We start from the raw sequence: 17,025 nt of genomic DNA, 5'->3' as shown, positions 1-17,025 counted from the left end.
CAGGTTCTCTGCCTTACTGTCTGCTAACACAGATGAATAATGGGACAAGGTCAAACGTGTACACTATGCTTTAAAAAAACAGATTTTATCTTAGTTCTGTTGAACTGGAGAAATAAGTTAACTGGCCCAGATTTTAATACATCTTTGATGACTTCATTTAGTTACATAAGAACTGTGGTATGAGCAGCAGTAAAACCAAGTATTTACCATAATAAAGTAGATGTACTCTTTGCTGAGACACTTTTCTTACACAACTTTCTGTAGCTTTTCTATTAAATCTGCATCCGAGCCAATCCCAAATATTCTTGTGAAATGCCTCAAACCAGTTAATGTATAGCATAGCCTGAATGTTTTAAAACGCTCAGAGTTTTCACTGTATTTGTGATGAAGACCTTCGGTGGAGACGGTATCACTGGTTTAAAGGCAGTGACTGCACAACAATCATTCAGCGTGTTATGGTTACAAGCAGTAACGGGCAGGAAGAAAAAAATCAAAGACAACAAAACAAAAAACCAGCTAACAGCATTGTCCTTTGCTTGTTGGTGGCTGACCAGCTTTCTCCTACCCTTTTACCTAAGCCACTTATCTCTGTGGTAGCCATGATGTCTCCTTGGTAACGTTCTTTTGTGTGACCCAACAGGCAGAGCCCAGATCTTTTCTCACAGCCTGTTTGGACTGTCAATTATCATAACAATAAAATTTTCCATTAGTCCATACTGTGTTGGTTTTGGCCTAAAATAATCCAGGATATACAAAGACCCTAGACAAAAACTGGAGCAATTCACACTTTTGAGGCCAGAGTCACTTAATGTGAATCATATAAAACTTTTTGGTGTTTATAAAATGTTCAATTCATTGACAGATTCTTGTGACTTTTGGAAGGAAGCCAGAAATAGTATTGTCCTCTGCTCCACCCCTTTAGTATTCACATAATTTCTTACATAGAACCAAACATGAACGTTTTTCAACAATGTTGGAGTAGTGCTTAGAGTTTACATTAGATTCAGGGATAACTAATATCAATTAACCACTTCTCAAGACGTTAGGAAAATCCTAGAACTGTTTGTAGCTGCATTCAGACATTCAATGAATGTTCGTAAAAGTAGTGGCTCCTACAAAGCCTGAAGTCATGGCCCCATCTGAGTCACATAAGTGAATAAGCACCAGTGGAGCTGCTGCCCAGGAGAACAGGAATATAATGGCTGAGAGCGAACAGAGAAGGGCACACAAATGAGTCATGGCAGCAGGGCTTCATACATTCTATAATGAAGTTATGAAATACTGTGGAATTTAGACAACAGAAGGAAGTGTTTTGGAGCGGGATGGCTTCAGGAAACAAATGACAACTGAACTACGAATCACCAACTGGGAGTATTTTCATTACCCCCAAGACCAAGATACTTCCATGTACAAGCTCAAATCTTTCTCTAATCTGTAAAATCAGTAATCTACAGTATGCTACAGCACGTGTATCTCTGGAAACGTATTTAATAGCTTCCTTCCTAGTTGGGAAGTTGAGGTGGCAACCAGATGCATAAGTTTGTCCTCGGAGCACAGGGGCTAGAACTGAGCCCTCTGCTACCCCGCTTCCACACCCTATTCACAGAGACCAGTGAGGGAGACGGGCACTGAGTGTTTCTGGTCTGCAGGTTGGGGCCAGAAAGGTAGGTTTCTATTATTAGACCACTGTCAAGAGACCCATAATTTATTGCAAAGAAGGGACTGATTTTGACAAAAAGAACAATACATAAAGGTGAGTCCCTGGATAAACTGTTGATAGACCTCTCCCAGCCATGATTTACCTTTTGCTCAGCCTCAACTCTAGAATGCTTCAGCTATCATTAATCTCTTTCTTTGGCAATGCTTCTTTTTTAAGAACACTCTTGCAATAATGTTTATGTTAACCAGATGTCTTATGTTTGTCTTCCAGACAATGGGTATACATACACAGATATATATATATATATATGTGTGTGTGTGTGTGTATATATATACATTTTTATATTTATATAAAATCAATAGATTACAGAAATAGTCAGGTTAAATAAGTTAACCAAGTGGTAGGTCCTTGGGGTGCAGGGCAAATAAAAAGATGTTACAGTAGAGCCACATAAAAATAAGGAAGTAAGCAGGAGATCCTGAAAGAAGGATAAAATTAAATAGACATGACTGTGAATTCTCTCAACTGTGTGACCTCAGACATGTTAATCTCTCTGAATCTCAATTTTGTTACCTAAAAATGGAGATAATATCAACTATCTTTTACAATTACTGCAAGCATTAAAAAGGATATCTATAAACCATCAAAGATAGTGCCTGGTATTTCCTAGATATGCTGTAGCATATGAATTAGTAAAGAACGTAATGCAAATGCTAGGATTGTTCACAACTAGGCTCAGGCATTCAGTGAAGTCATACATGCTACACTAAGAAAGAGCTGGGACCCAGGCACATATTAAACCCCTTCTGGAGAGACACAAATAGCATAATGAAAGTTACACACAGTTTGAAATTGGACTTGGGCTCTGATTTAGACATTTATACCCACTAATTATTTATTTCTATAAAAATACTTAAACTCTTTGAAGTGTTTCATATATGAAGCTAATAGTAATATACCTTAGTAACAATGTAACTATAAAAGAGATGCTTGTAAAACAGAGTGTACACGGTAAAGTGTAAGAAAGATGTAAAAAACAGTATCCAAGTGTAATGAGTCATAGGGCATGCCTACTGGCTAAGGAGAAGTACAACATCTATGAAATCCTTGCAATAACCTCGTATTGTAATCTATTGCTGTTTATAATTATGGGAAATAAAAGATTGTGTACTCCTGCTAGGTACCATATAAAAATAAAATTCAAGTGATCAAATCTAAAAATGAAAGACCAACTTGTAAATATATAATTCTAAGACTCATTCTTTCCCAAGACATCCTTTTCAAAATGTAGCATTGTTGTGGTCCTTTGTACCGAAATGACAAACATTTTCTTAATTTTGGAAATTACTGAGAGTAATAGGTAAATAAATTACCAACAAATCTATTCCCCAGTATATGTAACAGGGTCTACAGGATCTTTTCACATAGAGAAAATGTTTATTAAATCAGCTCTAATGGAAGATACTGGGAAAACTGTTGTAAATTAATGACTGGAAACAAACTTTTCCCCCTTCAAAGACTGAATGATAATAATCTACTTTTGCTGGCCTAGAGAAAAAAAAAAAAATCTAAAGCACTCCAAAAAAAAAAATCACTAAAGTAAAATTGAAGGCTTAAACTAGAATTATTCCTAAGAATAGTGTTTTATTATCTATAATTGGGTTTGGTATATTTATTTAAATATTTCTATTTTAAAGTCAGTATTTTCACAAAATCTCACTTCATTTTTCCTACAGAAACTTTTAAGTCTGATAGTCTGTGGTTGTAAATTTGTCTGCTAATTATCTTAATTTTTCATTCCTGGAAATGTAGTGAAAGAGGTTGATTTTAATTCATCTAGTTTCTTTTCTGTCTAGTTGTATCTTCAGGAACTGACAGTGTTCATCTTCACTCCTCTCTCCCTTGGTGATGCCCTTGTCCCCAGCCTTCGATTCTTGCCATCCATATTCTTATCTAACCCACCTTGTTCTAAACCATTGCTTGTTAGTTTTGAGAAATAACCACAAGGCTTCAATGAAGTTCCTGATTATTTTCTTCTCTGTTTTACAGCACAGCTCCTGTCTTGCCTGCCCTGAATCCCAACAGTGCCACCCAACAATTTGCCTCTGGCTGGTAGTGCTTCCTCCCCAGGAAGACCTCCTTAAAGGAGAAGACAGCTGGCTGCAACTCAAGCACATGTGATAACAGACATGCCTGATGCCCTGGGGGACAAAAAGCAGCAGCTGTGGCCTTATCTCCATGTAGTTGGGGGCTGGGGCCAGCGCGGGGTTGGCGGGGGTACTTTCAAGGGAAAAGGACAGAAAGAAAAAAAGGCGTAAATTTAGTGAAGTCGAAGTACTTACTCAGTTATCAAAGTCACCAGTAAAGTAGAGCATAACCTAGGTAAACCCTCCACCTCATTTTTCCGTACAAATTTTATTTTACTGTGTTACTAGTAGTGTGTCTGTGAAACTATTATGCATCTATATGCCTGCTAGGAACTTTGTGATTATTCTTTTGAACATGTGATTTGTCTTAGCTCTTTAAGTAAATAAAATTGACTTCTCTGATGTAACAAACCTTATTTCTTATTATTCAAAATACTTCTGTAATCAGTTTGAAATGATACTCAATACATACAATACATATGTGTGTATGCGTATGTAGTAAAAATGAAAGTTACCCATAACATCTAATCCATTTCTCAGAAATAATCACCTGAAAGTTCAGAAACTCTCAAAACTAATTTAAATCTAGTACACTTGAAATTCATCTATACATTTTAAGAACATTAACTTGCTATAGAAACAGATGGACACCACCCAAATGAGAACAAAGAGAGGTTTTTCAGAGCTTGGGAGTGAGTCACCATCACTTCCAGTTGGCAGATACGTAGAGGCAGTCGGCAGAGTGGAGACCTTTCTAGCGTAAAAGGAAAAAGCTTTGGTGGATGGTACACACTGATTGGAGGCTGCTGAGTATTTGTTTTGTTTTGTTTGGACATCGTTTGAAGGGGGAGGCAGGAAGAGGGCTAACACAGTGGGGCATCATATGGCATTAGTTTGGGGAGCACACTTGGCTTTCTCAGGCTGAGCCTGAGTTGGAGGCGGGCAAGGAAGGGGACAGGACAGGGAAGCTGGCAGTCTCTGGCCAAGTTAGTCATATTATGGCGACTGCTACACAGGTGCTGTCTGACTTCCTGCACCAGCCGCTGCAAAGACTGTTTGGCTTCCTGAGCTGGTTACCGCAGAGCTGCAGGTTGGAGTTCTGTTACATTTTTTCACATTGTTTGGCCACTGTATGTCCTGCCTCTCAATCTGCATATAGAGTCATTTGATTTCTATTCTGTAGCTTAGCCAATTATTTTATATGTGATATGAAGAAATAAAACATCAAAAGTCGGTATGTATTGTACATCACATTTAAAATAAAATAATCATTTTTTTGTGAAAAGTGGGGAAAAGCAATCCATTCTGACCAATTGAATATTTCCCACAGCACTGATTCCTAATCACGGAGGTATTATTCGTGCTTCAAAAGTAAAGTCTGTACTACTAAAAACGTCCTTTAAAAATGTATTATTTGAGAAGACCAGTCCTCATAGGAATACGAACAGAGTAGGAGTGGCTCCCCACCTGGGGCCAACAGGAAGCACTTTTCCTCAGGGCTATAGAACTGCATATCCATCCTGTTGCATTATGGGTGGTTGTGCCCTTCTTTCAAAGCATCTGGTAGAGGCTGCTTCCCAGACAGGATATTGAACAAGAGTTCTGCTCTGGTCTGACAATAACCACAGGCAGGTCCCGCAAATATTCATTTAGTGACAGTGTCTGTGCTTAGCTCAATACAGCCTTGTTGTCACTTGTCAAGTAAATCAAAGGCACATAGTGTGTATTGAATGCCTGATAGTATCCAAGTGTATCAGTCATGCTTGAGTAATCCCAAAGGTTTAATTTAAAGAGGGGAATAGAAAACCTGCATTGTACAAAAGTTGGGGATCCAGGACATATGTTCTAGAAATAGGAAATTGTAAAATGCTACATACAATTCCTCCTTTTTGCATTGTAATGTATTAGTTTATTTGGTGTATGAATTAAACTAGAAATGTACTTCATTTTAAATAGCATAAAATATACTTAATTTGACTCTGACTACCTGAGTTAGTTTAGGGCAATGGTTCCCAAATTTATTATGACAATTATACTTCAGAAACTCTTAATATTTATTTTCTTTTTCTTTTCTCATTTTTAAAATAAGCTTGCTTCTTTACTCATGAATAATCTACTTTTGTTTTTTCTACATATGGTTCAATCTTTTTTTTATCGTTGTTATTGTTTTGTTTTTCTATCCCACAAATAATAATATTTGAGAACAATGGAACACATTCATGAATGCTGGTATCACATTTCAATGTCATTTCCCAATACCTTCCCTCCCCTTCAAAAATGATTCAGCCTGGAAATCATCTTAAAAATGCTCCAATGTGAAAAAAGTTCTCTAATTACTGCGAGGTGTGATCAAGGAAATGACAGCACAAAGAATGAACAAGGAAAGGAATATATGAAAACAAGGGAACAGATTAGGATATTAATATTTCATTCATGTAATCTACATAACTGTTGCAATTAATACACTTGACCATTGGTTCTATGAAGGAAATTTTGTGTTTGAAATATTGCTTAAAAGAACAGAGAAATGAGAAAAATGTGGTGTTAAAAATGATGGTATCATTTTAACTTCAAAGATATGACATCTGGCATATGTGCGTGTTATGAATATACACATATATTTACCAGGAGTGAGTAATGAATGAGCAATGCTTTCCATTCTTAACTTGAGTATCACATCTGTTGTGTTGTTTAAAATAATTCACTTCCTTGAACATAGAACCTTGGTTTATGCAGAATAATTTTAAAACATAAAAATAATAAGCTTCAAGAACTCAAACTTCTCAATGACAATAGTTTCATCATTCTGTTTCAAATCCTTTTTGTGGATAGATGAAACCACTTTGTTAAAGAGGAGGCAACTTCAGAAAGTCATCAGAAGGAGGTTCTTTCCACAGCCTGCTGAGAGTCTTGGCTTAAACACTGGATCCATCAACAAATGAAGATTTTTTTCATTTGTACAATAGTTTCCATCACTGGTGAATGAAACAGTGCTCTAGGAAGGGTAGAATATTGCTTAATCACTTGCAAAATGAAATTAGAGCTCAGCAACTAACTGAAATATCAGGATGTGATGCTAGTCATTCCCTGGGCTCTAGAACTAGGTTGAGCTATGCTAACTCATCACTGAGAATTAGGTTTTTACATTCGCCAAACAGCTGACATTTTTCTGAGCACTGAATCCTATGTTGAAAATTATTTTCTTAGAATTTAAAGGTTTTCTTTCAGAGCCTTCAAAAATGCAGAATTTCTGATGTTTTTTTTTTGCCCATTTGTCAGTAATTTGTACCTCTAGAAAATTTTTAAATATACTCTTCATTCATGCTGTCCAGAAATTTCAAAATGATACCTACTGGAGCAATTATTTTGTCTACATTTTACTTGGAAAGCAGTAGGTACTTTTGGTCTGACAACTTACGATCTCCAGCCTTGAAGATTTTTATTTGTATTTGTGATTTTCACCCTTTCCATGTTCTCTGTTTTCTATTATTTAAATTGCTGATAGTTTAGTGTTGTACTTTTTATACTGCAGATCATTTTGAAGAGGAAATCGTTCCCCAGGCATGTGGAGAATGTTTTGGAGGAAGTAGGACTTGATACGGGTCTTGAAACACATGATAAAGGGAGTGAAGTTGTGGTGAGGGGAGACTCATGTAGAAACGTAGGGTTGACAGACACATAAAATCAATTGCAGAAGAGAATGCAAATCAAAGAAGACTGACAACAGTGGACAGATTCACTTTCGATGAAATAGTTTTGTAGTAGGAGATTGGGAGGAATGATGGTGCAAAAGAACTATCGTGATCATACTGAGAAGGTCCTTGAGTTCAAGTCCCAGAAAATATTTTATCACATGTAAGGGGAGATCAGTGAATATTTTTACTGGGGAGTGACATGACTAAAAGTATTTTTGAAAGAGTGATCTGATAGTGTTGAGGAAGAAAAACAGTAGAGAGACGAGGTAAGAGACAGTGAAACAATACAGAGGGACTTAACTTGAAAAACTGCTTCCTTGCTTCACTGCCTTCTGTGAACCACAGTCTCCTTATCACTTCTGAGTCCCCAACACTCTCCTGCTGCAGCCTGGCCCTGTAAGGCTCTGTCTTCTTTACTCAACAAATGATGTTTTACACCCATTTCAAATCTAGCTCAACTCTCAAGTTTGCTACCCATTTGCTACCTCACCAGCCCCCTGAACTGATTAGAACGACCCCCTCCCCCCTTGATTACACATCTCTTTTTTAGCACATCTACTATTGGTACCTATGTCTTCCATAATTGTTACTTATATCTGAACCTGTTCCTCTAGATCATCCTGAAGACAGAGAACTGTTTTAGTCTCTCATGCGCGCAGAAAAACTGTGACATCTGAGTTAACTAGTAATGGCAAGGTACACGTTGTGTGTCTGATGACTTGACTTACTCCTGGATGATTTAAGCAAAGAGTAAGAGACACGGCATGTAATTAGATTCCCCTGTACCACCTGGACAAGATAAATCACAATTGTGACATCCTAAATACTGTCTACATTCTGAGGCAATGAGCTGTTGAATCAGTATTCGTCAAGTTTGGTCAGACAAGACAAAATTCCAATTTTCTATGTGAGAAATGCATCCTATACAAAACTGCAGAGACATAAATTAACCTGAAAGCATTAAAAAACAACTGGGTCGTCTGGGTGATGCATTACCGCACATACAACCAACAGTTACGTGAGGAGGAGCAGAACAAACTGTTACCCCAATACTGTCAGCTTTTCACAAATAAGGTGTAGCCCGAGATGGTAAAATATCAACTCACTTCAGTGAAGCTGATCAAGGGAAAATGAAACTCTTTCTAATAAAGATAAAATGCCCACGAAGGTATAATTCATAAACTATATGCAGTTCTTAAAAATGGTAAGACAGTTCTTTAATTAAAGTCTGTAAAATGGTATTAGGTACTATTTGACACAAATATACATAATCACATGTGTAAATTATGAAGCTCAATAAAAAAATAAACGTCCCTCCCCAAATCCACCATCCAAATTAAGATCGAGCGCACCCGCTGATTCCATCTTTGTCTTCCCACCCACTCCTCTGCATCCTATGAAACAAGGAGCCACTAGATGGAATTTTATATTATCACTCTCTTGCCATACTTTCAGTTATCTTTGTCATGTACCATATGCAACTCTAGGTGACATGTACTTTTTACTTTGTTTTGGAATTCTCTAAAATGATAGTATAGTGTATATTGTCATCTTTGACTTCCTTATTCTACTCACAATTGCTTCTAAATTTCATATAAATTGTTAACTGTTACTGTTGTTCATTCATTTTCACTGTTTATATTTATTCTCCTGAAAATGGGCATTTTAATTGCTTCCAACTTTGTATTCCTGATAGCACTGTTATGAATATTCTTGTCAACTGGTGGTCATGGATGAGAATCTTTTGGGAGCAGAGAACAGGTGAAGGTTAGAAATAAAATTGTTGGATCGTTTGGTATGTAAATATTTAATCTTACAAGATTGTGCCAAATTGATTTCCAATGTACTCCAACAATGTATAAGAGCTGCCAATGATTCACATCCTTGCCATTAATTAGCATTTTAGCTAAATGTATTCAAATACAGGATATTCATTAAATATATTAGATGCTGGTCATGTTAGGAAATGGTAGAGAATAGAATAAAATCAGAGAGTCAGGCTAAAAATAAGTCAAAATAAACTAACAAAAAGAGAAATTGCACTTGACATAATAAAAATGCAAAGCAAATTACCTATTTTGTATGTTATTACATATATAAATAGAAAAATGTAATGTAAGAATAAAAAATATGCCATGAAATGTAGGAAATGAGTCACGCAGGGTTTGAAACTGAGCTAGAAGGAATTAATGCAACAGTGAATAAAAATTAATTTGGTTAACTGCAAAGAACTAGATTGACACTTATTTTCCTGGCACTTTTAAAATATTATTCTAATAACAATCACATCCATTACTGCTTTAGGCAAACAACTGTCCAGCAAACTGACATTCCTTTGAGAAGATTTCTCTTTCTCTCTCATATCTTTTATTATCTTCTTTTATTTTTCCCATTTTGTGCTCCCCTACAATAGTTTTAAGTGTTGGTTACATTTTACTCTATCTTTCAGCAGCTATTCAGTGGTCATTTTCTGAGCTATTCTCTCTCACCTATTCTGTCCTTCTGGGATTTAAATTAGATATATACCATGACTTCTACTCTCAAAATAGTTTGGTCTTTTAATTTTTCAATACCTTTGCTTCTTTAAGCCATATTGTAATTTCTTCAGATCCGTTTTCCAGTTCACCAGTCTCTCATTAGCTTTGTCTAATCTACAGTTCAAACCATACACTGACTTTTAAAAAATTATTTCTATACTTATATTCTTCTTTCTTAAAGCTTACTTTGGCTCTGCCAGATTTCCCAATAATTTTGAATCGTTTTTTACATTTTTTCTTTTTATAATTTCATGTTTTTATTTAAATATTTCATATATGATTATTTTATATTTTACATATGATGACTCTGAAGGGTGTCAGAATATGCCACCCCAAAACATGCCACCTTGGCATAAGGATAAGTTTCAGTTAAAGGTATTTGGAAAACAGCAGCGGTAAGAAGGGCATTCTAATTCCCTCTTTCTTCCCAGAACAGGAGATAAAACCCCACGAGCAAGATGTCCCCACCTGTAACAGGAGAAATGAAACATTCTTTGACGGAGAGTCAAAGACTAGGGAAAAGACCTTGCTAAAATATTTTCTTATCTTTTATTAGCCTCCCTATATATTTCAATTCCTTTTCCATAATTGCCTCTCCTTGTTCGAACTAGTATAAAAGTATTTAGGTTTTATTATTTCTTTGGCTCATTCCTTCTGTCACATAAAACTTACATTTGCTTGCTTTTCTCCTGGTAATCTGTTTTACATCAATTAAATTCTTAGGCCCATCAGAAAACCCTAAGAAGGTAAAGGTAAAGGTTTGCCTCCCCTACAATTCCAGCAGCTGAGGTTGTGGGGGATCCTAAACTAACAGCTTTTTTTTCCTGCTGACTCATTCACGGCCCTTTGTTTTCTTATGTGTTTGGTGCTTTTGATTACAGCCTTATATTGAGTCAAACATAACTGGTGATCTTCCAGAGGAGATACATGCATTTCCTCCTCCCAGCAATCAGGGGAGCTGCCAACTGGGAACAATTTAGCCACCTGTTAGGGTCCCAGCCTTAATTAAAGAGCCTAAGGACTTCTATCTTTCAAATAGATCACTGTCTGGCCACCTGACCCCAGCCCCGATGGCATTTACCTGGAGAGGAACCTCACCCTTCGGGTGTTAATAGGCAGGCCCCAATTCCAGGTCCAGTCTCCTTTTCTCTATCATTGTTGTTTTTGTTTTGTCTCGTTGAAGATGTCCCCAACTTCTGATTAATCCAGTAATACAATAGAACGATGTACAAGGCAAGATCTAGCTTTGTTTTGTGTTCCTAAAGGCCATTCAAAGTAATTGCTGGGAAAGGAAATTCTATAAATTCAACTCTTTTCGAGATTAGTACACTTGATATGTACTTCCAAGTAAAAAATGGTGGTTACATTATTTGGGTTAATTTTAATACTGCTAAGTATAGCAAAAAATCGTCTTTGAAAATTAACCTGATATTAGCATAAGTGATATGTAATTTTTTTGTAAATGCTTAGAACTAAGACTCTTACTCCGTAAAGTAACAGAGCTCCTTAAAACACATGGTAAAGATAACCTAAGCCAGCATTTTCCTTCCTCCCAAAAAGTTGATCAGTATGTCTTTGCCTGTCAGCTAATTTCCAAAGTCAAAAATCACCTGACCCATGCGGTATTCATTTAATTCCAGCTCTATGTAGCAGGGTTCAGTACAAAGGTTCAGAACTCTTGTAATATTCCTAATCTCTTAGTCCTTACTCACATGTGTGTGCTAATGATTATAATGTAGAACATATAAATCACAATCCACAAACTGAAGTGCACAGGAAATTGCCGTTTTAAAAACTTTTAAAATCATCAAATTTAAATAAATTCTAATTAAGCCATCATCAGGGCCCCATCCTCTGTCAAGGTCTTGGTGAAATACAGCCTGGAAAAGGAAGCCAACACTAACATCTGAACCACAGTAGTCACAGCTAAACATGTTACTGTATAGGCGTGAAGAGGCTCTCATCTAGAAACGCTGTTTTCACGGTTTGTTTGGAGTAAGAATGCGGTCTTGAGGCTGGGAATTCCGATATGTATTGTTCAGCCTCAGAAGACTCTCCTTCTAATAACCTTCATTTTTGGTGTCTTCTCACCCACTGTTAGATAAGAGGAAACACCTCTGCCTTTTCTTCTGCTCTTTCAAATTTTCCTCTTCTCTACTTACACTTATGAGCATCTCACCTAATTCCTTCCTCCCAAGGCTTTTGGAGATCAAATGGCAAAAGATGTATTTTTTAAATGGCTTTTACTTTTGGCCCGGCAACGCAACTTCCCCTGAGGCTGTGGAACACCAAGGATACTGGCTTTGTCGAGGAAACAGAGGCAGAGGGGGACTGCAGGGGCAACAGACCAAAGTGGTTATCTTGCCACAATAATATTGCTAATATTTATTGAATGTTTCTTGAATGTCTGGTATGTGCCAGAAAAGAAGCTAAGACACTTACTTTGCAGCCATTATCTTATTTAATCCTCAAAACAACCTCATGAAATAGGTACTAGTCTCATCTCCATTGTACAAAAGGCTAAAAAGGGTTTAAATCACAGCCTCTGATCTCCCAGTTACTAAACTGAAGAGCCAGGATTTAAACCTCAACAATCCAACTGTAAATTACATTACCTTTGGTCAACTATTAGGCTCCTGTAATCTTGCCTGTTCCCTAGTTCTTCTTTTAGTAACTACCTAAGTTACCGATCTAGGAATTCCAACTAGATGAGATGTGTGTACTTCTTCTGACAGTTTTCTCCAAGGATTTGGAGTCCTCCTATTATTTGAACCTCAGACTAATAACTGGAAATCTTACTGTCTGTTGACAGACTTCTCTAAGGTCAACTTCTATTCACAGCCATAGAATCCCCAAGGTAACGCTCTGTGAACTTGCTGGAAAATCCTGCTGCTGCTGCCCTAAACCCACGTGTGACATGAGGTGGTAGCTGAGATGATAGCACGTGCCACTCAATCTGTCTGTCCCATCAGTAGGGCTGTATTTTACACTTGTCTTTTCTCCCGCTCTTTCCCTTTTTCAGACACCTGACCTTGCCCACCAGATGCTAAGATACGAAAAAGCACGTAGACTATACGTGCTTAGCGTGGTAACAGTAAAACTCATTTTGGTCAAAGAGTGAATATTTACATGATACCAACATTTGGTCTTTGGTGCCATATTCATAATCAGAAGTAACAAAAATACACTTCTACTCAGTCAAGCAAGGCTTACAGAGGGAGTTGGCAGGGAAATCTTTTATGTAAAAATCTGTAAAACATATACGGTAAGAGTTTCCGCCACCATAGAACAGCTTGTTCATTAAAATGTCATGTTTTCTTAGAACGGAAGGAGTGATGGGAAGATTTGCAGAATGACTTTACATCTTAGAGAACATTTCCCCAGTATTGTTCATTTTGCAAATGCTCAAAAATAGGGTGGAGTTTGCAGGAATTAGAATGCAAGAACATTTTAAAAATGGGTAAGTAGCATACATTGTAAATTATACAACAGGAAATTTCATAGTATAAACAAATTACGATAAAACATGTATTTCCTGTTATCACTGATCTGTTGAACAATTTTACATTTCTATTACTTGGCCTGTATAAAAAGATATACATCAATGTTAAACTTGAATATCTTATTTACAAATATTTCTCTTTCACACGCATAAACTGTTGGCAGACCCAGAAAGCATACTGCTGTTTTAAAGTCTGGAAACTTGGGCTAAAATTGGTATTATTAGGCAGATGAGTATGCTATAAATACGCAGTCAAATAGTCTGTAAAATAATCCGAAGTAATTAGCACCTGTTTGACTTTCTCAATACCATTTGACATTTTATCTTTGATCTATAAGGAAACATTAAATTTGAATTAAATAACTTTAGAGTACAGTACTTTCTTTAAATCTGTTTCACAGCATAGAAACTGAAGATTAAAAAATTAATTAAATACCCCAAAGGTTATTTATCTGTTACCCAGGAAAGCATAACAAAACACAAATAAAACAAACAAAAGAAGTTCATGACTCTTTCAAATCCCTAACATTCTCAATGGTGTGTATGTGTGTGGGAAGTGGTCCATGAATATTTTTAGTAAAGAATGACAGGTGCTTCCAAACATATTTACCTACAGTAGCATTTCCTCAATTGTAATGATGTGTTTACATGCCTGTCTACACCTGCTCCTTTACAGCAGGCTACAAAGTTTTGAGTATCATCACAATTTAAGTGCCAAGGTGCTCCGAAGAGTCACTGGTGCTTGCAGTCATTTTTATGTCTTATTTGCAAGGGAGCAGGCTAAGCGACGTAATAACTTTATTTTTATCAGTAGGGTCAAAACATCACATGATTACTGCCCTGTACTTTTCAAAAGAAATGAAGTAAGATATTGAATAAATACATGATGTCTTAAGTGCCATCTTCAACTTGCTTCCTATTAATAGTATTTGAAAAGATAACTGCTTCCTGAACACCTCCAAAATAAAAAATGATTACAAAAATCCTATGAAATAAAGTTATTAAAAAGCCTATTTTAAAATGTATGAAAATGCTCAGCCTATCAAATTATGAATACACTGTAAATTTAGTATTAAAGTTACAGACATAAAGGCTTATATGTGCAGAATAAACAACACAATGGACATATATTAACATATTAATGATGGTTATCTCAAGAGAGTGATATTACGGGTAATGTCTTTTCTGTATTTTCCATACTTTTTAAAAAATAAACTGTAGTGTTTAAAAGGAAACCTAAACATTATTTTTACCAAATCTTAGGTTAAACGAGTCTCACCTTTCCTATTTTTCCATATACTTCTCACTGTCAATCTCCATTATTCTCACAAGAGAAGATGCTAGGATTATCATCCCGTGTCTCTTCAGGATATTCTGCAACAGAGAAATGTAATGATTATCTTACGGTCATACCATAGAGCAAGTGCTATGACCTACATCCACTGTCTTCCAAGACAGAGCAAATTGGAAACCTTTGATTTCATTTTCAAATTTTAGGGATAATATGCTCTAATCTGTTGCTCATAAGAATGATTTGAAAGGAAAATTTATATTACAAACAAAGAAGATGGTATTTTTCTTATTAAAATATCTGTACAACCACGTTTTCCTATGAAAATTAAGATACTGAAGATTTTCTATTCTGAGGATAGAAGTGATTTATTAAATATACTAAAAACTAAAATAAAGTGCAGATCCAATCCTGCACTCAAACATAAGTAACAATAATCCTGATATAAAATGGTTAATTCAACCACATAGTTCATTCTGATATGCTTTATAATTTTTGAAATATAAACATTTAGTCTTGTCAAGTTAATGCTATAAAATGTGTATACTCAGATTTTGATAACTGATTCTTAATCTGTAAAGTTAGTATTTTTTTTTATCATAAATCTAACTTAAGTCACTAGCTTCTTAAGAGAAGGTTAGAATGTAAATAATTTATACATAAAACACAAAGCTTAACATATGGCTCAAATACGGTAGTTCTAAATGAATTACTAAAGGAAAGAAAGATGTGATGGAATTATTTAGTGTTGCACGAAAGGTAGGCTTACATATTGTGTAATTTAATCATTTCCTAATATTTTTAAAAAGCTTAGCTTTATACAGTGAGTCTGTCTACACAAAAGAAACAATCAGGTAGGTATTTTTTGTCAAAGTTATCTTCATTAAAGTGAAGTGATTAGATATGTTAGTTGCATTGTTTCTTAGACTCCGTTACAGTTTTATTAAAATCAAAACCAAAAAGATCATATTCTATTATTTTGGTTATTACTTAAAATGACCTACACATATGGACAGGGCACAAAAATTTAGTCTTAAAGGCACTTTTTTTCTGGAGGACACACACTTTACAGATAAAAGCATCAACACAGAACTTCCCCTCTAGATTTCTATAGTGCTTTCATGATCATCGTATTGTCTTCTAAAATATAAAGTACTATTTGAAAAATTACTGAACTATTTACAGCATATAAGAAAAAGTTAATGTTGTTTTCACAAAATATACAGATTAAAGCAGTGCTTTCAGGAAAGAATTTCAGTGTGCCTATAAATTTACACGTGTTCTTTTGTAGTCACTCCATTACTTATTTAACATTATATATTTCAACTAAGTATAACGGATATAAAATAAGAATGGCTTAAAGAAGCATGAAAGCCCAGATGGAGGAGGTACTCTACAGTGTCAAAGACCCAGGCTCCTTCCTTCTTGTTGCTCTGCTATCTCTTGGGTGGGCTCCTCCTCCTCAGGGTCCAAAACTGCTCACCACCACATTCACAGTCTAGCCTTAATAACTGGGTGCAGCAGGCAGTGGACAGCTCAGTCCTCCTTTTTCAGGGCACATCCTGGAAATTGCATCCACGACCTTTTAATGTATCTTATTAGCCATAATTTAATGTCAGAGCTGCAGCTAGCTTCCAAAGAGACTGTCAACTGTGGTCTCTTCTCTGGGTGGCTATGTGACCAATTAAAAATGAGGAACTCTGTCTCTATCAAAGAAGAGAAGAATATTTACTGGGAGAAAAGTAGTAGCCTCTGCCATAGTTAGATTTACATAACCTCAGAAAGTCTAGTCCCTCAAAGCCACAATAAGATATCACCTCACACTTGTTAGAATGGTTACTATAAAAAACACAAGACATAAATGTTGGCTAGGATGTGGAAAAAAGGGAACCCTGGTGCACTGTGTGTGGAAATATAAGTTGGCGCAGCCACTATGGAAAACAGTACAGAGGTTCCTCAAAAAATTAAAAATAGAACTATGATATGAACCAGCAATTCCACTTTTGAGTATTTATTTGAGGAAAGCAAAAACACTAACTCAAAAAGATACACACACCCCTATGTTCACTGCATCACTATTTACAGCAGCCAAGACACAGAAACAATTTGTGTCTACTGATGGATAGATGAATAAGGAAGTTGTGGAATATATATACAATGGAATACTACCCAGTCATTAAAAAGAATGAAATC

At 36.0% G+C, this 17,025-nt stretch overlaps 1 long non-coding RNA gene across 1 annotated transcript in view; it reads right to left on the bottom strand.

Moving 5' to 3' along the window:
* Positions 1–14,909, bottom strand: part of LOC135321751 (uncharacterized) — a 116,022-nt gene extending 101,113 nt beyond the window's left edge. Inside the window, exon 1 of the long non-coding RNA XR_010381790.1 lies at positions 14,821–14,909. This is a non-coding gene — a long non-coding RNA (uncharacterized LOC135321751). The remainder of the gene's footprint in view (positions 1–14,820) is intronic.
* Between the last annotated feature and the right edge of the window lie 2,116 nt (positions 14,910–17,025).

Source organism: Camelus dromedarius, chromosome 7 (genome assembly GCF_036321535.1).
Source record: "Camelus dromedarius isolate mCamDro1 chromosome 7, mCamDro1.pat, whole genome shotgun sequence".
NCBI lineage: Eukaryota > Metazoa > Chordata > Mammalia > Artiodactyla > Camelidae > Camelus > Camelus dromedarius.
This window is presented reverse-complemented; position numbering and strand designations above follow the sequence as displayed.